This window comes from Lepus europaeus, chromosome 1 (assembly GCF_033115175.1).
Source record: "Lepus europaeus isolate LE1 chromosome 1, mLepTim1.pri, whole genome shotgun sequence".
Lineage (NCBI taxonomy): Eukaryota > Metazoa > Chordata > Mammalia > Lagomorpha > Leporidae > Lepus > Lepus europaeus.
Window position 1 is genome coordinate 109,784,444 of NC_084827.1, and position 26,201 is coordinate 109,810,644.

Here is a 26,201-nt window from a genome sequence, read left to right on the forward strand (position 1 = left end):
CACACCGGGTTCTAGTCCCGGTCGGGGCGCCAGATTCTGTCCTGGTTGCCCCTCTTCCAGTCCATCCCTCTGCTGTGGCCTGGTAGTGCAGTGGAGGATGGCCCAAGTGCTTGGGCCCTGCACCCCATGGGAGACCAGAAGGAGGCACCTGGCTCCTGGCTTCAGATCAGTGTGGTGCGCTGGCCGCAGTGCGCCGGCAGTGGCAGCCATTGGAGGGTGAACCAACTGCAAAAGGAAGACCTTTTTCTCTCTCTCTCTCACTGTCCACTCTGCCTGTCAAAATAATAATAATAATAATAATAATAATAGCACCAAAGCTCCATGAATACTCTTTAAAAAGCAATTAACAGAACTGTTCTACACATATTAAAATATTAAGTTATTTAAAGGCCTTAAAATTTTTCAGCTTAGTGTTTAGACATGAATAGAAAAACGAAATAAATGAAGTAAAAAGCAGAAATATTTGCAACAACATCCAGCAATTTGGTGTGAAAATAAACTTGTGAAGAAAATGAATTGTTTACGAAACAGTATTTGTATATCTCTGGGTAACCATCTTGAAGAAAATGAAATTGGAACTTTACCTCACCCCATACACAGAATGAATTCCAAGCAAATTAAGTTTTTTTTAAAAAAATCAAAATTCTAGCGTCCAGCTTGTGGCACAGTGGGTTAAGCCACCCTCTGCAGCACTGGCATCTCATATGGCACTGATTTGAGTCCCAGCTGCTCCACTTTTGATCAAGCTCCCTACTAATATGCATAGGAAAACAGTGGAAGATAGCTCAAGTACTTGGGCCCCTACACCCAGATGGGAGACTGGGAAGAAGTTCCTGGCTCTTGGCTTTGGCCTGGCCACACCCCAGCCATTATGATTATTTGGGTAGTGAACCAGTAGATGGATAAATCTCTCTCTCTCTCTCTCTCTGTCAATCTCTGTTTCTGTCTCTTCCTCTCTCTGTAATTCTAATAAATAAAATAAAATAAAATAAATCTTTAAAAATCAAAATTCTAGAATAGCTTTATGCAGAAGTCTTCTATAAAAAACATGTAATTGGGGATATTATCATAAACATAACTCAAAATTCATTCAAAAAATCAACTTGACAAAACCAAAAGCTTTATAATGTAAAAAGCACCTAAGCAGAGCCAAAACAAAATTGAAAAAAAAAAAAAAGCTTTTAACATATGCTGTGAAGATCCAAAGATAGTCTTTTTAATTTCCTTTTTTTTTTTCTTTTAGATTTTATTTATTTATTTATTTGAGAGGTAGAGTTACAGACAGTGAGAGGGAGAGACAGACAGAAAGGTCTTCCTTCCGTTGATTCACTCCCGGCAAAGGCCAGAGCTGCGCCTACCGGAAGCCAGGAGCCAGATGCAGGGACCCAAGCACTTGGGCCATCTTCCACTGCTTTCCCAGGCCACAGCAGAGAGCTGGACTGGAAGAGGTGAGGCCACAACTAGAACTGGCGCACATATGGGATTAACCTACTGCGCCATGGCACCAGCCACTAGTCGTTTTAATTTTCAACAAACTCTGAGAGATCTGCAAAGAAATTGATATGAAACATGAATAAAGCATATTAAAGGTTCTTTGCAGAGGAAATGTAGTTATTTCAGTAGGTCAAGTACATGGAAAATAGTCATACTCACTTACATTAACATAACTGAATTTGTAGATTACATTTCAATAACTATTTTTGCCTGTTGATTTGGGAGAGGAAACCCATACTTTGGAGCATTCATGAAAGAGAATAGTAGGCATCTGTTAAAACAAAAAGTAGGAAAACAAGAAAAATGCTACAGTTTAGAAGTGATAGAGATATTTTGAGGCACAGGTTTGTGTTATTAACAATTATTTGAATAACAATTCAAATAATCCAAGTATTAAGCTTAATTTTGAGCAAAGATGAGGATTTGAAAGGAACTAGTTTTAGGTGGTATTATTAATTTGAAATGAATTCAACTGGGTATGATAATGGCATTGTGGTTGTGTAAATAAGTGAATGGATAAATAAATGTATAATTATGTATTAATGATATATCCCAAAGCATTCATTAGTCCTATAAAACAGCTAAGATTTGTTTCAAAATACAACAAGAAAAAATAAAAGTAGCAGATAAACTAGAATAACAAAATATTGATAATTATTGCTGAAAATTGACTATTACTTTTCTACCTTTATGAGCATTCTTAAATAAGTTCATGGAAAATGCTCATTACCTTTCAATTTCACTTTTTCCACTAATTTTTTGAAATTTCCTTATTTTGAAAATGTTCAAAATACAAATAGAAGAAAGAAAAGAATAAGACCTCTTTTGTGTATGTACACAAATATTACTAAAATAAATGAAATTGACATAAATCATAGCAGTTTATTCTGTTGCACATTTTATTTAAAAAGGAGAGGAATAAAATTGTAGAATGCTATTCTGTATAAATATGTAATAAAACCACAAAAGGCTATGTAAGAACCGAATAACTGTGGGTAGCTACGTAAGGGAACATATAGGAGCTAGAAAATGAGAAGTGATTTGGAGACTTTGTTTTTTAAAAGATAATATAAGTTTGTATCTGTATCAAAAAATAAGCAAAAATAAACACTGTATGACTTATAGTTGTGGAAATTTTAGTTTAAAATAATCAGAGGCACGTGTTTGGCCTAGCATTTAAGAAAGACACTGTTAAGGCACCCACATACCCTGTCAGAGTGCCTGGGTTCAATTCCCGGTTTTGGATCCTGGTTCCAGCTTTGTGTGATTGGAGACTCCAGGAGCAGCAGTGATGACCACCTTTGTGGGAAACCTGGATTGAGTTCCTGGCTCCCAGGCGTGAGAAAAGGGAACCAGCTGGATGAGCTCTCAGTCTCTCTGTGTCTCGGTCTCTCTCCTCTCTAATAATCTTTAAAAATTAAAAAGTAATAAACATAAAAGAATGCATTTAATTATGTGCCTTTTTACATTCTAATTATTTAGCTACATTCTTATAATATCAAAACAGCAAAATGAATAAAAAATATTTGGACTTTTGTTTTTTGTGTTTTCTTAATCATTTTGATTGTATTCACTCAAACCAGTAAACACTATTAAACATCTTTTTTCTGACTTCATTGGAAATTCCTTTAAATCTAATTTAGAATTTTAAAGAATTATTTTAAAAATACCTGTCATAATAATATTTTAATGATGTAATATTTCAAGAAATATTTCATTTATAATAGTAACTGTAGCCACTCCCTGTTGCCAATATTTATTCTTCTCTTCATTGATTCAAAAACAGAGGGTTAATGAATTTCTAGTTTCTGTTATACTCCAGTAATATCAAGATGAGTGACAAGATATCTGTCCTCAGTTTACTAAGGAACACAGGTGTGAGTGAATGATTATAATTTATGCAAAACAGACACAAAGTGATGTGTTATTCCTGGTGACTGTTAAAATTTCACCAGGTCGCCCACTAACAGTCTATCCTTTTGGGGCTGTGTCTTCCTTGATTATCAATTTCTTGTCACTATTCTGACGTGATTAGGCAGTGTTCATCTTTGTTTATTTAGTCTCATCTCTATTTTCCCATGGTTTTATAAAGCTTTCAGGTTAGCATCATGGTTCTTTTAGCTACAGCTGCTTTCATCTTTGGAATTATACATAACCTTGTTTTTCATTGCCTTTCTTTTGAGAGAATAGGACCATGAGGTCACACCCAATGTTCTTCCTATGTTTTAAAATCTAGCTCCACAAAATCTCTTTTGTAAAGTCTGTTAGTGCCCAGATTTCCTCACTATCACAAGCTCTAAAACAGCAAACTGTTTTTTTTTTGCTACTTCCTATTATTTCCAATTCATCAATCAGCTGATTTTTCCATGACGATAAAAAAAAGACAGCTGTAGTAAAACTTCTTGTCATTTGCTCCTTCTCAGTAGTAAAACTGACAATGAGACATCAATTAAAGTGAAAAATTTACCAGCCATCCTGCTTTTGCACTGAATCACATCATCCAAAAACCGTCTACCTAGTTAGAACCTTCTCCATCACTATATGTCTAATCTACTTCAATTATCACTACTGTGACCATTGTTTTCTCTTTGCCTTTATTTCCCCAAGAGTTTATCAGTATGTTTCTACTCCCAGTATATGGATTTTCACACAAATACATAAAGTAAAATGCTACTCAATGTTCTTCCCTAAGCTTTTATTTTCTGACAACACCATGCCAGTGCTTCTAAAATTTTGAAATATAACTTTCAACATAAAATACGTCAAAAGAAAAATCAGCTGTAGAGTGAGAAATAGTGAATTGAGCTCAATTTGATCTTCTCTCCTGTTTACTAATATAGATTTTACGAGCATCAGCATTAAGTTAAAATGAAGATTCTGATTCAGTGTGTTGGGGAAGGGCCAAAACACTTCATTTTTAACAAGCTTCCTGGAAATAATACTTTTGGTTAATGGGTCTCTATTTGAGTAGGAAGACTCTTCCTCATTTTAGAAGACATGTACTAAACACATTGATTCTCTAATAGCATTGAAATAATAAAATAGTATGCATCTGAAAATATATGTAAATATACTAATAAAAATACAATTGGCTTTTGTATTTATCAAGGACAAATTTGATGCCATTTTAATATATACCTTCAGTGTGATAGCATTAGGATTTAATCAACAGATCAAAAAATCACCTACAATGGGTTTTAACAGAATGATACCTGAATGTCTTAAATAGTTTATTTAGCTTTAAAGCTATGATTGTAAATGGAGAACAATATTTTCACATAAATCCTAGGTTTTCCTTTTGAGAATACATGAAGTAATTGGAATCTCCCTCCTCTCTCCTACACTACCACACTCGAGTCAACAGTATGCTTTTCTTTGCAGGAGAGTTGAACTTAATGACACCTGAATCAGCATGCATTGTGGCATAGCAAGTTTACACACTGCTTGAGATTCCCACATCCCATACCAGACAGCCTGGTTTGTCTCCCAGCTACTCCACTCCCCATCCTAACTTCCTGATAATGCACACCCTTGAAGGCAGAATGTGATAACTCAAATATTTGGGTCTTTGTCTACCATGTGGGAGACCTAGATTGAGTTCCCTATTCCTGCTGGCTTCAGTCTGACCCAGCTCTAGATGTTGCAGGCATTAAGAGAGTGAACCAGCAGATGGAAAGATGAAAGATATCTCTCCCTCCCTCCCTCCTTTCCTCTCTCCCTCCCTCCCTCCCTCCCTCTTTCCTCTCTCCTCTCTCCTCTCTCTCTTTCTCCACCTTCTCCCCTCCCTCTCCCTTCCCCAACCCCCCTTTCTCCATTTCAAATAATTTTTTAAAAAGATACATGAAACAAATTGAATGCTAATCATTCTGGATATTCAGCATTTTAAAAAATTCAAATTCAACAATTTTTTGTCTTATGATTAATACCTATGCCAACTTGGTTAGACATAATGTTAAAATATTTGTTGAATTTTTAAAATACATGTTGATAATAGTTAAAAACCAATAAATTACTTTGAGTTATATTCAATTCCATGATTACTCATTTCACCTGTAGTAGTTGTGCAGCTAGACTGGAATATTCTTACACCAAATCCTGCTTTTAAACACAAATTGACTTTTTCTCCAACAAGATGATGTTTCTGTGGATAGCTACGTTAATATGTTAACATGAAGTCTAGAAAGAGGGAATTTGAGGAAATATTGTAGAAAAGGCTGTTTACTCTGGAAAAAAACACATGCCCATTGGTAGCTATTTTAAGTAAAATGATATATTGTGTTCCTTCCCTCAGCAGACTTCTCTACATATCCTGCCTAAGTATCCTTAACTACTCTTAAACCATTTGTTATATATGTTAAGGTTTATCACATCTTCATCTCTACCAATTCTCTCTCTCCTAACCTATATAACCAAGGGTCTGCTTGTCTGCATTTTTTAAAAAGATTTGTAAGTTTGAAAAATTGAAAGAGATATAGAAACAAAGATCTTTCATCTGGTAATTCAGTGTCCAGATGCCCACAACAGCTGAGGCTATGCCAGGCCTACGTCAAATGAATGCCCAAAATTCAATCCAGTTCTCTCACGTGGGTGATAGGGATCTAAGTTCTTCAGTCATCACATGCTCCCTCCAAGGATTTGCATTAGTTGGCAACTGGAATTACAAGTGCAGCTGGGACTGGAACCCTGGCACTCCTCTGTAGGGTGTGGGCATCACAAGTGGCAGTGTAATCACTGTGATCAAATGTCCCCTCCATCAACTGTTTCTTACGTGCATTTTCCCCATGTCTCCAAATCCATGATATTCAATGTCTTTTATCTTACTTCAATCCCCCCAGTTCCTTATTTTCAAGTAAAGTACTGTCTTTTGTTGTAACGAATTCAGGATTTATCTGTGTTAATTTCATGCATGTTATTCATCTCCTCATAGTCTATATTCAATCAAATAATAATCTCTGTTGATTATTATATATCTCTTAAATTGCCCATTTATCTTCATCCTAATAGTTTCACTAGTTGTAGACCATCCTCTGCCCTAAAACTAATTCTCCTATGTTCCTTTCTTGACAAAGCTGAAAGAGTGATCCCTCTGAAATATAAATAATTTTGTTAATTTTATTTAGTTATATAAAGAAGTCCTATTCTATGGCTCCCCAGTCCCTTGAACAAAAAGGTAACTCCTGAGGGGGGAAATAAAACAAAATTTCACAGTTCAGCACATCTCATCCATTTAACTACATCTCTACAATTTATGCTCTCCTGTGTGCACATTTGACCCAGTGTTATGGAAAAGATTGACTTATTCTAATGGACTCTTCTTTTACTACTTAGGTAATTTTTTAGTAAAGGTCCTCTGAGAAGCAGCTGCCAAGGTAAAATCATGTGAAAAGATGTTTATTGGAGGAAACACCTATGAATGATAAAGAAGAGGAAGCAGAAGTAGGGAGAGCATCCACATTTAATCCTGTGGGAAGAAGAAAAGAAAGTGATTGGACATGAATATTATCATGTTGCAGTACAGTTTAATAAAATTTCAATAAAGTAGGATAGAAGTCATCAATTCATGCAGTCCAATAGCCTTCAGGAATGAAAATGCTTTCTATCTGCACCATGCTTATTTGCGGGTTGAAAGTAACTCGGGAAAAATATGGCCTGGTTGGGAATATGATGGTGAAGCTGGCAGGGTAGCAGCTCACACTGGGCTGAAGGTCATCTATACTCTCTGCATTGGGAAATTTGATTAGTGCATTTTTGTGGCTGCTGCTCTATGACTTATAATATAGGCTGTCTACTTAGTGGAAGATTTAGGAATTAAGTCCACCATTGCTCCTCCCTTCTTCCTATGGATCTTCATGAGGAGAGCTTCGAAGTGAGAACTGGGACAATCTAAGCCCACATTTCTGAAGTTGGATCTCAAGCCTACCACCAGCATTGATCTTCTCCTTTCTTAACTTTCTATTATAGATATCCCTGATCTTCTATTATCACCTGAATTAGTCTTAGTCATTTAGAAGGTTGCATGACCCTAATTTTTATTGCTGAAGGTCTGAACCAAAATGATCCAAGTGGGTCACAAAGGTTTCACATGTATCTGTTCTCAGTTCACATTGTATAAAAGGGGGTTACCATCTTGTATTCATCAGTCAGTTGATCCTAACAAGACAATTTTTTTCACCTCCTGGTCTCTATATCCAAGAATTCCAACATTCCCTTAAAGTATCTATATTTTATAGTTCAGTAGGATATTTTCTAGAAACCAAGTTATCTATACCTATAGAAAGTAGTGAATAGAAAAAGCACAAAGTCCAAGTCAGTGGAAGTGATGTTTACTGCGGCCATTCCTGCTGTATCTCTTAGTTCTTTAACTCATAAAAGTCCTATTGGGGATAAAATACACACAGAGGCCTCTGATTAAATCCATATGCCAGGGGCCAACATGTGGTTCAATGGGTTAAGATGCTGCTTGCAATGCAGTACCCCATATCAGAATTCCAAATTGAGTCCCAGCTGCTCCATTTCCAATCCAGCTCTCTGCTAATTTGCTTAGAAAATCAACAGGAGATTGCCCAGGTACATGGTCCCGTGACTCCCACATTGGAGACTCAATTGGAGTTCCAGGTTCTGGCTTCAGCCTGGACCAACCCTGGCATTACAGCCATTTGGGGAGTGAACCAGCAGATGGCAGCAGACAGAAGCTTGATCTCTGTCACTCAGGCTCTCTGTTTCTGTCTGTCACTCTGCCTGTCAAACAAATAAGTATTTTTTAGAAATCCAAAATTCTGGCATTGCATCCTTTCAGAATATTAGCTACAAGCTACTTCTTCACCGACACATTCAGAAGAACATTCTAGTGCTCTATGAGACCCACTAATCTATGATGGAGCACTATGTAATATAACCAGTAGATACTACCTTCACTGCCCTACTAAGCCCCTTGTTCAAATGCTGTGTTACATGAAATTCCATACACATGAGTCAGGTGTATTGGAAATCCCCAAATACCTAACAGATCCAGTTAGAGGGTGACTCCAATTGGACACCATTTAAAAGCAAACTATATACTTAGATCATTGCAAAATAATACTTGACAGTAGATCCATGTTAGCCAGAACTATGCTTATTTTCTAGCACCTCTAATGCGGCATTCTAAGCATGCCCCTCTTTTAAGTCTACAGGTCAATGTTAGTAAAGATCTTTGTCCAGCAGTTCTTGAAATGTCTGGGTACTTCCTTCTCTAGTGTAGACTCACCAACCAAGTGGCCATAGATCCCTTGGAGGTAGGACTGTAGGAATCAAGTATATACTTGCCACAGTACAGAGGATATTTTCATCTAAGGATAAAACTACTTACATCAATGAATTCTAGACCTGAAAATTCCATATGATTTAGGAATTGACCACAATATATCAATACAATTTTTTGGAGTGTCCACACTCTATCTGTGTTCCTGCATTCTTATAGTTAAAACCTTTTAAGTTATTTGTCCAGTTTGTCCCAAAGGCACCTTGCTCTATTGGATATTTCCAGCACTCCCTTTGTGAGTCAAGCCCTTCGAGATGCCACCTTGACATATTGAGTCATTATAGTAATTGAAGTATCCTGATTTCAGGCAATTAAGCACTGTCAATTTCATCTGTTATTTAGAAGAAGGAGTTATCCTCATGGATATACATGATCCCAATTCTGTGGCTGCCTTTCAAAGCATTCTGGTCTACAGAGGAAAGTCATTATGAAATGCCTATTTGATGCTAGTGATCTCCCTAGGGCATTCCCCATGGTTTTGGTGAATGCTACGTCCTCTGAGCCTTTTCTAGGCTCCTGTTAGACATTTTGACCTCACATAACTATCTATTCCCACAAGCTCAAGTCCTCAGATTCTTTACTCATCCCTTTTCCATCTGTAGGTGCAAATGACAATTCCATTTTACTTAGCATGGGTCTTAGTTTCACTAGGCTCTTAGGAAATTTGGTGCCCTAAGAGAGTGACTCCATGTGAATGAATTTTTGATTACCCAAACTTACATTCTCAACTCATTGTTTAAATATGTTCACGATTCAATCTCAGATGTGCTATTTGGTTCCTTTCAGTGTATGCCCACAAATGCTCACATCTCCTCCAGTATAAATCTTTCTTCTCTTACTCATATCTAAACCTGGATGATGTTGAAATTTATCCCTAATTATCAGGCTGGCATCTGGAGGATGAACTGGCTAAGCTCATGGAAGGTGCATCCACTGCTTTGTGAGTGGGAGCTCCTAATGAATCTTCAAGCACAGCAGATGTCCTACCTCTTCCTAAAAGAAGGATTGCCACCTTCGTAAATACTGACAGTTCAAGAGTCTCTCCAATGATGGCATTCTCAGGGACATTGATCCAAATCTTCACAGCTGCATTTCACAGTTCCAGGTTTTCAAAACAGAGCCTTGACCTTAGCAAAAAACAATCTGATATTTTTTCTGAGAATTTAGATATCTCAGGAATTCAATGGATTAAATATCACATGATGACTTATTGCCTCAGCTAGGTTGGTTTTTCCACTATAACAGGCAAAAACCACTATGTACACTAGCAAAGAGAACCCCTGCCTCTGGCAGTTAGTCCTTTACTGTTTACTAACATGCTCAATTTCTTGGTATGGCTCTAGAAGAAGCTTACTCAGCATATTTATGGTCAGCCAACTCTGCACTCCTGTAGGCATTACTGTCCCATATTTGCACCTGTATGGGAGTTCCAGAGGATCAGGACAACTTCCCGAGTGATCGACAGATGCTCTCCATATCCAAACATCACTCAAAATGTCATCCTCTTAGCTTACTGAGGAACAAATTAGCCATTTTCCTTGCATGGTTCTTGATAAAACTTGTGTCAGGTTTTTTGAGAAGCAGACGCCAAAAGAGTATTACTTGTGAAATAGATATTTTGGGAGAATGTGGAAGATTAAGGAGGAAGAAGAAAGAAGGAAAGATGCTATTAGCCCTGAGATGAGAGGTATGTCACCTGAGAAAAAAGGAAAAGCACAAGGACTTGAAAGATTCTCAGACAGCAGAACTTTTTAAAAATTTGTTGACTCTCAAGTAATACTTGTACATTTATACATAGTAGCATGCAATATTTCATCACACATCTGCATAAACTGACCAGTTCAGGTAATTAGCATTTCCTTATCTTTTATTTATGTTTAGAGCCTACCTCCCTTGCAGTTCTTTATAGTGCATAATGCATTACTGTGAACTACATATAGTCACCCCACTGAACTGTGGAACAATAAAACTTGCTACTTCTATCTGACTGTGTTTTGGTGCCCCGTATCCAAACTCCCTTTATCTCCCTCCCAACATGTTTCCTAACTTCTAGTATTCACTATTCTAAATTCACATTGACTTTTTTTTTTTTTTTGGACAGGCAGAATGGACAGTGAGAGAGAGAGAGAGAGACAGAGAGAAAGGTCTTCCTTTTGCCATTGGTTCACCTTCCAATGGCCGCTGTGGCCGGCGCACTGCGGCCGGCGCACCGCGCTGATCCGATGGCAGGAGCCAGGTGCTTCTCCTGGTCTCCCATGGGGTGCAGGGCCCAAGCACCTGGGCCATCCTCCACTGCACTCCCGGGCCACAGCAGAGAGCTGACCTGGAAGGACTAGAACCCAGTGTGCCGGCACCACAAGGCAGAGGATTAGCCTGTTGAGCCACGGCGCCAGCCTACATTAACTATTTTTAAGCTTTCATATATGAAAAAGAATATGCTATATTTGCCTCGATGTGTTTGGCTGATTTCACTTAACATCATGTTCTCCATCCCATACATTTTGCTAGCCCCAAATGTTTGAAAAAGTTTCATCCATGACAAGAAGGAACTGAGCCAAAATTGTAGTTTAGGAGAGTTCCACATCCCATAGGAAGCAGCCTTATTAAGAAACCCCGTGGCACTCAGTTTGGGGTTTAGAACAGTCTGACAGAAATACAGAGGTGGGTCCACAGTGGTGTTTGCTAAGCTGTCAGTTCTCCTTGCAACAGAAGATCTGAGCAGAAACTCAGCAGAGACTTTAAGTGCCATTCTCCATGACTTGCTGACATTTGAAGATAATTTAAAATTTAGCTATTTAGCTTAGTGTTGTTTCCACTGAGAAACCACCCCTTCCCACTTTCCTTCTCTTCTCTGTGTCCTTATGACATGCAGAATTTTAATCCATCCCCCAGATCACAGTATACACCAAATGTCTGCCTGCTTTGATCTTTGGTTTGAGCACCTTGAAGGCAATGATTTATTTTATTTTTTTAAATCTTTGAGTTCTTACTGCCTAAGAGAGTTCTTAGTATATGGTAAACACTGAACAAGTGTTTGCTGAATGAATAAACATATACAAGAAACCAAGGGAAGTCTACTTTGGTTAGACATCGAAAAATGTGTATACTATAGTGATGAAACCAAGTGCCAAGAAAGCTCTAAAATCTCTGTGAATGTGAGCTATTTTCAACTTCCTGTGATGTTTTGGGAATCGAAGACTTTGAAGTGATTAAAGTAGATGATTCCTCAAGGTGTCATTCTATCCCTGTTTTACTGACAAACTGAGAGTCTACCTGTCTAGAAAATAAGTTAGACTTTAATATAATAAGATATACACTCTTGATTACAAATACTAGTGAGTGTAATAATAGTTTCATCAAAGAGAACAGTTAGCAGGTAAAATGTTATCAAAGAAAGTATAAGGAATGGTTCTTATTTTAAAAGGGTGAGAATTAAGGAGAAATATAAACATAGAGGGACTTGACCTCTTTGCTACAAATCTAATTTCTAGCACAGTGTGGTTGTCACGAATTTTGTCTTTATTAAAGAATAAAATCGAAGTGAAAAAGAACAAAGCAGTAAAATAAATGTCAAACATGCCCAATTAGCTAGCTGAGGTCAAGACCTTTAGTCTTAAGTTTCAACTCAGATTTGCAGTGTTTGCATTTCTTGTTTTACTGAGAATTGGCAGCGTGCTTGCAAGAATTTCCCATTGATTAAAAGCAGTTTAATTTTAAAAAGATTTTCATAAACTTGTATTTTTATTAGTACAATATTTGGCAAAAAATCAGGAATTGAGTTATGTATTTCAGAGGTTATGAATTCCTAAAGTTATTACACTTTTATCATCTAAAAAAAACCATCACATATTTACAAATGCATTAGAACTTAGATTCACTTTATAGTTCTCATTTATATTGCCATAGTGCTTCTATTTGTAACAAGATGATTCGTTAGAGCTGTATATTCTTATTTTCAGTTTTCAATAAGCTTACAGAACAACTCACGAGTGCGCTATTTGCTTTTAGGAGATGGATGTTAATAACACTCATTCTTTCAGGCATGAGCAAGACCATGAGCAAAAATTGTACACTGATCAGCTTGTTTGTTCCAAATTAGAGCTTTTGTTCAAATCCAAAGATTTTCATCAAGGTTGTACAGAGCCAAAATTGAAAGTGGAAAGAGAAATATAGGGTGAAAGAACATTTATCTCATTTCTCCAGTTCTTCCAGGCCAAAATTCATCAATGTCTTTTGTAGTTACTTAAATAGTGAATAGTAATATATTTACATGGAATTTAAACATTCAAATATGGTGAAACATAAATAACTAACAATTATTAGGTTAAAAATCCCAAGTCTATTCCTTCACATCATCAACAAAGTCTAGAGGTCATTATTTAATCTTTAAAAAATGAACTTGTGTGTATATTATGAAGTATTATACTATACATACAACATTACATATGATACAAGACAGTGTGCCTTACATGAATTGTGTGTGTGTGCCTGTGTGTGTGTGTACTTATATTCTAATGGGAAAGTTCTTTGTTGATTAAGGTTCCTTGAAGGTAGGAATCAACTCTGTTCTGAAATGTATAGTTCCAAGCATCTCATAGTCTATAATATGAATTGTTAATTCATTGGCTGATGATTTACTGCCATCTCTTCCTAAATGTCTTAAATGAAAGAATTTTGCTCTGCTGGCTTCCTGTCCTATTTCATAATTATTTTTTGCATTCCTAATACATTTATTGTAATCCTACCATAGCCTCCTCTGCTTAGAAGACTGAGTAGCCTTCCTTACTGCTCCTCTTTATGCATCAGCTACATTAAGATCTTCATTACTTCAAAGTACTATTTATTTATTAACTGTTAATTACAGATAGTCTGCTATTCCAGTGGTTTTCAAAATTTATTTCCTCTATTCTTATGTTTGTAGGGGTAGTCCTGGTGAATGGGTTTCCAGTACCTTTCAAGTATTCTGAATCTGGCTGCACAGTAAAGCAAATAGGAGGACTATCATTTTAAATGCTCTGTGATAAGGTCTCACTTGAATGATTTTAAAACTTTCTAGATGATTATTATGTATAATCACGTTGGCATCTTTCATTGTAGGAAAGTTGTGCTTTCTTGTGTGTTATACAGTGTAATCACTTATGAAATTTTGTTTGAAATGGCTCCATTTCAGAGGAAGTTGAGTATTATTCTTTATTGCTATATTTGAATTGCTGTTTCTTTATAAATAACTTATTAAAACACATAAAATTTTCACAGGAAAATTTTACGGTAACTTAACCATTTGCTGGTTATTTTCTGATATCTCTGATTCCAAAGAATGCTTTTCTTGAGTTATAAATAATTCCTGCAAAATTCATTAGTAATATCAAATTTATTAAAACTCCCAGTTCTTTATACAGTGTATACTATTTTATTGTGAACTATACTCATCACATTGTGCTGTGAAACACTAGAACCTGTTACTTATCTCTAACTGTGTTTTAGTATCCCTTATCCAAATAACATGTGGTATTTACCTATTTCTTACTTATTTTTACTTTATGTAATGGTCTGCGATCCCATTCATTTTACTGCAAATGTCAGGATTTCATTCTTTTTATAGCTGAATAATATTCCATTCTGTATATATACCCCATATTTTCTTTATCCTTTCATTCATTGACAGATACCTAGCCTCATTCCATATTTTATCTGTTGTGAATAGTGTTGCAATTAACATGAGAGTGTAGGCATTGCTTTGATAGGCTGATACCATTTCCTATTGGTATATACCCAGAAGTGGGATAGCTACATCATACAGTAGGTCTATTTTTTTGCTTTTTGACGAGCCTCTATAATATTCTCCTTAATTACTGCATTAATTTACATTCCCTGCCATGTATAAGGATTCCATTTCTCCACATCCTCACTTGCATTTTCTATTTTTATCTTTTTTTAAATTCCAATTGCAGTAAGAGGACATCTCATTGTAGTTTTGATTTGAATTTTCTTGATTACCAGTGATACTGATATATTTCTTTATATAGTTATTGGCTATTTGCATTTCTTTTGTAAAATATCTGATCATAACCAGATTGTGCACCCATTTCTTAACTGGATTGTTTCCTGTTATTGAGTTTCTTCAGTTCCTTGTTTAGTCTTAATATTAATTCTTTGTCTCTTATTCTTTCAATTGTCTCTTATTCTTTGTCTCTTATTCTTTCAATTGTCTCTTCACTCTGTTGATTGTTCTTTTTGGTGTGAAGAAATTTCTAAGTTTGATCCAGTCTCATTTCTGTAGTTTTGCTTTTGTTGCCTTTTGGGGGTCTAATCCAAAACTTTTTTTTTTTTTTTTTGCCTATGACTGGTGTATTGAAGTATTTTCCCTTGTTTTCTTCTAGTAATTTCATAGTTTCACTTCTTAAACTTAGGTTTTCAAATAATTTTGAGTGAATTCAAGTATAAGGTAACAGCAGATCTGGTTTCAATCTTATATTTATGTATATCCAGTTTTCCCAGAACTATATATTGTAAAGACTGTTTTCCTCCAGTGCATGTTTTTGGATGTTTTTTCTAAAATTATCCAGCTATAGTTGTGCAAATTAATTTCTGGGTTCTCTGCATCATGTGTATATTTTTTAATATAGTCACTTATATCTTAACAAGATCACCAGGACCACAGTTAATCCTCCAAGGAAATAAGTACAAAAAAGTCATTAACAGACAGACATTTGTACCATGGTTAAAACACTAACTGCATGGGACACCCAAATCTCATATTATAATGCTTGGATTTGAGTTCTGGTTTCAATTCTGATTTCAACTCCCTGCTAACAGTAGATAAAGGCTGAAGTAATCAAGTTCCTTCCTCCCATAAAGGAGACTCAGACTGAATTACTGGTACTTGACTTTGGCCTCGCTTACTCTTAGCTTTTGCAAGCAATTGGAGTGGAAACTAGCAGATAGAAGATCTCTGTTACTCTGTCTGTCCTTGACTCTCTAACTTTAAAATAAATTTAAAAAAACTTTTTAAAAATCCATAAACAAACGAATTTTCAAAAGAGAAATATGATGACTATGTGATGAGAACAAAGATCAAACATCAGTGGTAGTCAACTCATTGCAAGTCGAAATTTCAAGACCTTTTTCTTGATAGCAAAAGTATCTAGAAAATATTTTAAAATGACAATATACAATGCTGGTAAGTGTAAAAGAAAATAATACTTCATATGCTGCTGGCCAGATAATAAATAATTTTTCTGGAATGTCATTTGATACTTCAAAAATGTTTTATTCTTCCTTACTTTATTTCTGTAAGAAAATTTGAAAATATGTTTATAAAAGCACTCAATTAGTTTTAAACTTTAAATACTGTTCAATTCACTATTATCAGGCTGGCACTGTGGCTCACTTGGTTAATCCTCTGCCTGTGGCGCCGGCATCCCATATGGGTGCCAGGTTCTAGTCCCAGTTGCTCCTCTTCCAGTCCAGATCTCTGCTGTAGCCCAGGAAGGCAGTGGAGGATGGCCCAAGTGTTTGGGCCCTGCACCCACATGAGAGATCAGGAAGAAGCACCAGGCTCCTGGCATTGGATCGGCTCAGCGCTGGCCATAGAGGCCATTTAGGGGGTGCATCAATGGAAGGAAGACCTTTCTCTCTGTCTCTCTCATTGTCTATAACTCTACCTGTCAAATAAATTTTAAAAAAAAATCACTATTATCAGGGCTGGTGCTGTAGTGCAGTAGGTTAAAGCCCTGGCTTGCAGTGCCAGCTTGGGTACAGGTTCAAGTTCCGGCTGCTCCAGTTCTGATCCAGTTCCCTGTGACTGTGACTGTGAGGGCAGCAGAGGATGGCCCAAATCCTTGGGGCCCTGAACCAACATGGGAGACCTGAAGGAAGCTCCTGGCTCCTGGCTTGGGATCCACTCAGCTCCAACTGTTGTGGCCATCTGGGGAGTGAACCAGAAGATGGAAGACCTCTTTGTCTCTCTCTCTCTCTCTCCCTCTCCCGCACCCCCCCGTAACTCTGTCTTTCAAATAAATTAAAAAAGTGAATCCTTAAAAAATACTATTATCCTGCTTACAAGAAACACATCTTTCCAACAAAGATGCATACAGACTGAAAGTGAAAGGCTGGAAAAAGATATACCATGCCAACAGAAATGAAAAAAGAGCGGGTGTAGCCATCTTAATATCAGACAACATAAACTTTAACACAAAAACTGTTAAGAAGAGACAAACAGGGGCACTATATAATGATTAAGGGATCCATTCAACAGGAAGATATACGATTATCAATGTATATGCACCTAATTACAGGGCACCAGCTTATTTAAAAGATTTGTTAAGGGACTTAAAGGGAGACTTAGACTCCAATACAATAGTACTGGGGGACTTCAATACTCCACTCTCAGAAATAGACAGATCAACAGGACAGAAGATCAACAAGGAGACAGTAGATTTAAACAACACTATAGCCCAAATGGATCTAACAGATATCTACAGAACTTTTCATCCTACACATAAAGAATTTACATTCTTCTCAGCAGTACATGGGAACTTCTCTAGGATTGACCACATACTAGGCAATAAAGCAAGTCTCAGCAAACTCAAAAGAATTAGAATCATACGATGCAGCCTCTCAGACCATAAAGGAATGAAGTTGGAAATTAGCAACTCAGGAATCCCTAGAGCATATGCAAACACATGGAGATTGAACAACATGCTCCTGAATGAACAAGGGGTCATAGAAGAAATCAAAAGAGAAATCAAAAACTTTCTGGAAGTAAATGAGGATAACAGCACAACATACCAAAACCTGTGGGATACAGCAAAAGCAGTGTTAAGCAGAAAGTTTACATCAATAGGTGCCTACATCAAGAAATTGGAAAGGCACCAAATAAATGAGCTTTCAACACATCTCAAGGATCTAGAAAATCAGCAGCAAACCAGACCCAAATCTAGTAGGAGAAGAGAAATAATTAAAATCAGAGAAGAAATCAACAAGATTGAATCCAAAAAAAATTACAAAAAAATCAGCCAAATGAGGAGCTGGTTTTTTGAAAAAATAAGCAAAATTGACACCCCATTGGCCCAACTAACAAAAAAAAGAAGAGAAAAGACCCAATTCAATAAAATCAGAGATGAAAAAGGAAACATAACAACAGACACTACAGAAATAAAAAGAATCATCAGAAATTACTACAAGGACTTGTATGCCAGCATTCAGGAAAATCTATCAGAAATGGATAGATTCCTGGACACCTACAACCTACCTAAATTGAGCCAGGAAGACACAGAAAACCTAAACAGACCAATAACTTAGACAGAAATTGAAAAGGTAATAAAGGCCCTCCCAACAAAGAAAAGCCCAGGACCAGATGGATTCACTGCTGAGTTCTACCAGACATTTAAAGAAGAACTAACTCCAATTCTTCTCAAACTATTCAGAACAATCGAAAAAGAGGGAATCCTCCCAAATTCTTTCTATGAAGCCAGCATCACCTTAATTCCTAAGCCAGAAAAAGATGCAGCATTGAAAGAGAATTACAGACCAATATCCCTGATGAATGTAGATGCAAAAATCCTCAATAAAATTCTGGCCAATGGAATACAATGACACATCAGAAAGAAAATCCACCCAGACCAAGTGGGATTTATCCCTGGTATGCAGGGATGGTTCAACATTCGCAAAAAAATTAACGTGATACACCACATTAACAGACTGCAGAAGAAAAACCATATGATTCTCTCAATAGACACAGAGAAAGCATTTGATAAAATACAACACCCTTTCATGATGAAAACTCTAAACAAACTGGGTATGGAAGGAACATTCCTCAATACAATCAAAGCAATTTATGAAAAACCCACGGCCAACATCCTATTGAATGGTGAAAAGTTAGAAGCATTTCCACTGAGATCTGGTACCAGACAGGGATGCCCACTCTCACCACTGCTATTCAATATAGTTCTCGAGGTTTTAGCCAGAGCTATTAGACAAGAAAAAGAAATTAAAGGGAGACAAATTGGGAAGGAAGAACTCAAACTATCTCTCTTTGCAGATGATATGATTCTTTATTTAGGGGATCGAAAGAACTCTACTAAGAGACTACTGGAACTCATAGAAGAGTTTGGCAAAGCAGCAGGATATAAAATCAATGCACAGAAATCAACAGCCTTTGTGTACACACAATGCCATGGCTGAGGAAGAACTTCTAAGATCAATCCCATTCACAATAGCTACAAAAACAATCAAATACCTTGGAATAAACTTAACCAAGAATGTTAAAGATCTCTATAATGAAAATTACAAAACCTTAAAGAAAGAAATAGAAGAGGATACCAAAAAATGGAGAAATCTTCCATGCTCATGGATTGGAAGAATCAATATCATCAAAATGTCTATTCTCCCAAAAGCAATTTATACATTCAATGAATTACCGATCAAGATACCGGAGTCCTTCTCAGATCTGGAAAAAATGATGCTGAAATTCATATGTAGACACAGGAGACCTCGAATAACTAAAGTAATCTTGTACAACAAAAACAAAGCCGGAGGCATCACAATCCCAGATTTCAGGACATACTATAGGGCAGTTGTTATCAAAACAGCATGGTACTGGTACAGAAACAGATGGATAGACCAATGGAACAGAATAGAAACACCAGAAATCAATCCAAACATCTACAGCCAACTTATATTTGATCAAGGATCCGAAACCAATCCCTGGAGTAGGACAGTCTATTCAATAAATGATGCTGGGAAAATTGAATTTCCACGTGCAGAAGCATGAAGCAAGACCCTGCCTTTCACCTTACACAAAAATTCACTCAACATGGATTAAAGACTTACATCTGCGACCTGACACCATCAAATTATCAGAGAGCATTGGAGAAACCCTGCAAGATATAGGTACTGGCAAAGAAAAACCCTGGAGGTGCAGGCAGTCAAAGCCAAAATTAACATTTGGGATTGCATCAAATTGAGAAGTTTCTGTACTGCAAAAGAAACAGTCAGGAGAGTGAAGAGGCAACTGACAGAATGGGAAAAAATATTTGCAAACTACGCAATAGATAAAGGGTTGATAACCAGAATCTACAAAGAACTCAAGAAACTCCACAACATCAAAACAAACAACCCACTTAAGACATGGGCCAAGGACCTCAATAGACATTTTTCCAAAGAGGAAATCCAAATGGCCAACAGACACATGAAAAAATGTTCAAGATCACTAGCAATCAGGGAAATGCAAATCAAAACCACAGTGAGGTTTAGTGAATTAAGCCAGTCCCAAATGGGCAAATATCATATGTTCTCCCTGATCAGCAACAACTAACTGAGCACCAAAGGGGAAACCTGTTGAAGTGAAATGGACACTATGAGAAACAGTGACATGATCAGCCCTTCTCCTGACTGTTGATGTACAATGTAATACTTTATCCATTTTAGTATTTTTTTGTTTTGTTCTAGTACTATTGGTTGAACTCTGTAATTAACACATAATTATTCTTAGGTGTTTAAATTTTAACTGAAAAGTGATCCCTGTTAAATATAAGAGTGGGAAAAGGAGAGGGAGGAAATGTACAATTTGGGACATGCTCAATCGGACTTGCCCCACATCGTGGAGTTACAAACGTGCCAGGGGATTCCAATACCATCCCATCAAGGTGGCATGTACCAATGCCATCTCACTAGTCCAAGTGATCAATTTCAGCTCACAATTGATCACGCTGATAGGTCTAAGAGTCAAAGGAATACACAAACAAGACTAGAGTCTGCTAATACTAACTGATAAAATCAAAAAAGTGAGAGAAAGATCCATCATGGGAAGCGGGATACACAGCAGACTCATAGAATGGCAGATGTCCTAAATAGCACTCTGGCCTCAGAATCAGCCCTTAAGGCATTCAGTTCTGGCTCAAGAGCCCATGAGAGTATTTTAGGCATGGAAAGCCAAGACACTCTGGAAAAAAGAAAAATAGAAGAAGACCTAAATGAAAGGTCTCTGCGAGTGAGATCCCGGTGGAAAGAACGGGGCCATCAAAGAAGGAGGTACCTTTCTGAAGGGAGGAGAGAACTTCCACTTTGACTATGTCCCTGTCAGAATAAGATTGAAGTTGGCGAACTCAAAAGGCTTCCATAGCCTTGGCAACTCATGACTAGAGCCTAGGGAGATTACTGACACCATAAACAAGAGTGTCAAATTGTTAAGTCAACAACAGGAGTCACTGTGTACTTACTTCTCGTTTGGGATCTGTCCTTAATGTGTTGTCCAATGTGAAGTAATGCTATAACTAGTACTCAAACAGTATTTTACACTTTGTGTTTCTGTCTGGGTGCAAACTGATGAAATCTTTACTTAATATATACTAAATCAATCTTCTATATATAAAGATAATTGAAAATGAATCTTGATGTGAATGGAATGGGAGAGGGAGCGGGAGATGGGAGGAGTGCGAGTGGGAGGGAAATTATGGGGGAGGGGAAGCCATTTTAATCCATAAATTGTACTTTGGAAATTTATATTTACTAAATAAAAATAAAAGATACTATTATCCAACGATAAGGGATTACTTTCTCTGTGTCAAGTATTATATTAAGTTCTTCATTTGTAATAATTCATTTATTTCTCATAAAAACACTGCACACAAAAAATGCTGCACAAAGCACAATTGCAGATAAGAAACCTAATACCTCAAATAGTCTGTATTTATATAGCCATTAAAATGATAGAGACAAAGATAAATGTTATAAACACTAAACAAGGATTCAGAATGCAAGATTTTACATGAGCGATATCTTAACCACTATGAAAATAAAAGAATATTGATAATAATTAAATATGTTTTACTTATAATTATAACAAAATAGCAGACATTATGCTAAATGTTTATATTAGTGATGATTTCTCTTTTTCTCTTAATATATTTCTACATTCTTCAAAAATCATTTTGTATTCAATAGATATTTACTATTTCAAACATTCACCAAATTCTTTCTTTTTTTATTAATTCATTTATTTGAAAGTCAGAGCTACACAGAGAGAGGAGAGGCAGAAAGACAGAGAGAGATCTTCCATCTGATGGTTCACTCCCCTGTTGGCTGCAAAGGCTGAAGCTGCGCCAATCCAAAGCTAAGAGCCAGGAACTTCTGGGTCTCCCACACAGGTACAGGGGCCAAGAACCTGGGCCATCTTGTTCTGCTTTCCCAGGCTATAGCAGAGAACTAGATCAGAAGAGGAGCAGCCGGGTCTCGCTTGAACCAGCGCCCACATGGGATGCCGGCACTTCAGGCCAGGGCATTAACCCATTGCACCAGCCCCTCAGCAAATTCTTAAGGCATTTATTAGTTTTTGAAATACTTATATATCAAAGGTAAGGTATACCTTTTAGTTAATGATAAATATTAAATGAAATAATGTAAGACTAAGAGTAAAATAAGGACACTCAGTGCATCAATTAATGTTTAATTTACTATTAGAGTTTTAAGATAAGCATCTTGTAGAGAAAAAAGTAAATCTAAAGTTTAAGAATTAAAAATAAAATGAAAAAATTATTTCCTGAAATGAAAATCTTTTTTCTGAGATGTTGATCTATCTACTAATATCAATAGAATCAACAAATATAATTAATATAAACTAATATAATAAATAAATAGTTCAACAAATTTTTTATACATAACAACCTAACAAAATAAGAAAAATTTCTCTGCACCAGCTATAATGAATAAGAAATTATATAACAAAAAGATACAGCATAAAGTGAAATATATTAAGTATTTATTGGTTTTTTCTCTAAAAGGCTTAATTTTAAAATTATAAAGCTATAGTTTTGAGTCTTTGCTGTGAGAAGATTATTTTCATGGATCATCTATTTTTCATTAGAAAAATGTAGCTTCCATATCTTTGTGTTAGTCCCTTTAGAGCTGCTATAACAAAATACAACATGTTGGGTAATTCATGAATAACAGAGGTCTACTCCTTGCAGCTCTGGTGTCTGGAAAGTCCAAGATCAAGAGGCAAGCATCTGGAGAAGACTTTCTCTTTGAGCCCTTCTATGGCAGAAGTTGGAGGAGTGGGGGAGACTGTAGACTGTTTTATGAGAACCCACTCCTGCCAGAAAGACATTCATCCTTTCATGAGAACAAAACCTTATGGTATAATCACCTCTTAATGGTCCTACATCTTATTACTAATGCAATGAAATTGAAACTTCAGCATGAATTTTGGGAAAAACAGACATTCAAACTGTAGTTGCATTATTTAAATAAAATCAAGAAATTTAAAAAAAAATTTTTTTTTACAAGCAGAGTTAGATAGTGAGAGAGAAAGAGAGAAAGGTCTTCCTTCCATTGGTTAACCCCCCAAATGGCTGTCAAGGCTGGTGCGCTGAGGCCAGGCATGCTACACTGATTCGAAGCCAGGAGCCAGGTGCTTCCTCTTTGTCTCCCATGCAGGTTTAGGGCCCAAGCACTTGGGCCATCCTCCACTGCCTTCCCGGGCCACAGCAGAGATCTAGACTGGAAAAGGAGCAACCGGGACAGAATCCAGCGCCCCAAACAGGACTAGAACCCAGGGTGCAGGCACCACAGGTGGAGGATTAGCCAAGTGAGCTGCAGCGCCGGCCTGAAATTTACAATTTGTACCATCAACATTTGATAAAATTTTAAGAGAAATGATAAATTGAGATAGCATATTAGTACCTTTTTTATGGCAAAACATTCCTCAAAGAGAGATGCTTTGGTTTAAAAAATTCTAAATAAATTTGTTTTTAAAATGGCATTCTACATATTTATCATGAATAATATGGTACTTTAACATATTTATATATCCTGGAATGGAAATATAAAGCTATTAACATATAAATTACCTAAGTACTTATTTTTGTGGTGAGAACATTTAGAAACTTAGTCATTTTCAAAAAGGCGATATGTGGTTACTTAGTCACCATTTTGTACAATAAATATCTTTAATTTGCCTGTATGACTCAAATATTATAACTTTTGATGAATATCTCCCCTCTAGTCCCTGATAATCATCATTGTATTCAGCCTCTATGAATTCCAAATTCTTTATCTTTTTAGGATTTATTTGAAAGACAGAGTTACAGAGAGATGGAGAGACAGAGAGAGAGGTTTTCTATCTGCTGGTTCACTCCCCAAATGGCCGCAATGGCCGGAGCTGGGCTGATTCACAGCCAGGAGCCAGGAACTTCTTCAAGGTCTCCAACAAGGTGCAGTGGCACAAGGACTTGGGCCATCTTCCACTGCTTTCCCAGGTGCTTCAGCAGGGAACTGAGTCATAAGTGGAGCAGCCAGGACTCAAACAGGTGCCTATGTGGAATGCAGGTGCTGCAGGCCACAGATTTCACCTGCTGTGCCACAGCACTGGCCCCAGAGTTCCAGATTCTAAACTTCAACATATTTCACAAGATTTTGTGAGGCAAAAATATTTAAAATTCCAATTAAAAAATGAAAAACAATCTGTTCAGAGAGGTTCAGCTCTAGAAGGTACAAATGCCAATTTTTAACTTATAAATGGAGTGTAATAAACAAAGATCCCAGATATAATTTTGATGGCCTGTATAATTACTCAGAAACATGGAGGGCTAACCATTCATGTATACCTGAACTAATTTTTAAAATGAGATGTCCTATGAGATATCAGTATTCAGTACAAAACAAGGCTGACAATGACAATCAGCAGTATGATTGTATCACTTATTTATGGCTAATGTCAGTTTTGATTTTCCAGGCATTTATTTTGGTTAGTTTATGGCTATCCCAAGGCTGTTTTGAACTATTGTGAATGTAATTACTCCTACAATGCACAGTCATGAAGGCAGTGGAGCAGGATAAATTTGGAGAATAAATTTAACAGTCCATCATGTCTAAAAGTGTATTTTTGTTTAATAATTATCATGCTTACTTGAGTTTTTCTAATTCTAGAAAATAAAACAAAACCCACCTTAATGTGCATTTACCACAATCATTGTTTCAAAATCATAATAGTGCTTAATATTGTTAGACTGCATGATAAAATTTTTGAAACACAGTAACCTGTGCTTTGCTAACTCCAAAATTAGATCTCTAGATCTGATTAAATGTTAAGTTCCAGAAATGGGGTTGATTTGTTATAGTGATACCAACTACCATTTTATCATGTCTATGCAAACAATATATATATATATATATATATATATATATATATATACACTTGGTTTTTTAATCCAAATATTTAGATTTTCTTTGATTGAATTCAATTCAAATTTTGAAGACAGCACTGACAATAATAGTAGATTTTCAAAGATTCTACTAAGCACTAATGAAAAAATAATTCATTACTAAATAATTTGATTATTTAATTTCTATGTCAGCTCTACTAGTACTAGTAGTAGACTACTAGTAGTAGTCTCAAAATGTAGTCTCAAAGATCATATTATTTAAGACAAGACATACACATTTATGGGTACACTTTTTTCCTATCAGCTAAGATGCTAGTTAAGACACTCAGGTTGTGTATCTTGGGTTCCTTTGTTCAATATCCATCTCCAGCTCCTGACTCAAGTCTCCTGATGCAGATCCTGAGAGAAAATAGATGAGGACTCAAGTAATCATATTTCTGCCACCCCTGTGGGAGGTCTGGATTGAGTTCCTGGCTTTAGCACTTGTCCTGTCCTAGTCCTAACTTTACAGGCATTTGGCATTTAGGGAGTGAACCAGTGATGGGAATCAATCAGTCAATCTCTCTCTCTCTCTCTCTCTCTCTCTCTCTCTCTCTCTTTCTCTCTCTCTCTCTCTCACACACACACACACACACATACACACACACACCTGAAATAAACAAAATTTAAAAATTTTAAAGATGTTCACATTTGAAGTTTTAAGCAAGAAAAAATATAATTAAGTGTTCCATGATCAACCTAAATATTTAATTCTGTGGACTTATTGGAGGGAGATTCCTTCTTCATGTAAAACAAAATCATTATAATAAATAAGTTATCTTCGAAAATAAACCCTCTGTGTTGTTCAATATACTTACCCTGAATACTGAGCCCTAGAAACATTGAGTAACTTGCTCTGTCTTTAGTGAAAAATTTAAACCTTCCAAAAATACATGAATAGATACTGAAACAGAAGAACTCTATTTTTTAAGGTGTGTTTATTTATTTGAAAGGGAGAGTTAGAGAGAGGGAGACACACACACACAAACACAAGCAGAGAGAGAGGGAGAGAGAAAGGGAGAGAGAATTGACCTTCCATTCATTGGTTCATTCCCCAAATGGCTGCAATGACTGGAACTGGATCAGATGAAATCCAGGAACCCCACCCAGGTCTCCCATGTGAGCAGCAGGGACCCAAAAAATCCAGCCATATTCCACTGATTTCCCAGGCACATTACCAGAGAGCTGGATATTTTATTTTTATT

General features: G+C 36.5%; 1 protein-coding gene across 1 annotated transcript in view; it reads left to right on the forward strand.

The window, feature by feature from the left end:
• XIRP2 (xin actin binding repeat containing 2) overlaps nucleotides 1-26,201 on the forward strand; it is a 371,706-nt gene that overhangs the window by 126,942 nt on the left and 218,563 nt on the right. The window lies entirely within an intron of this gene.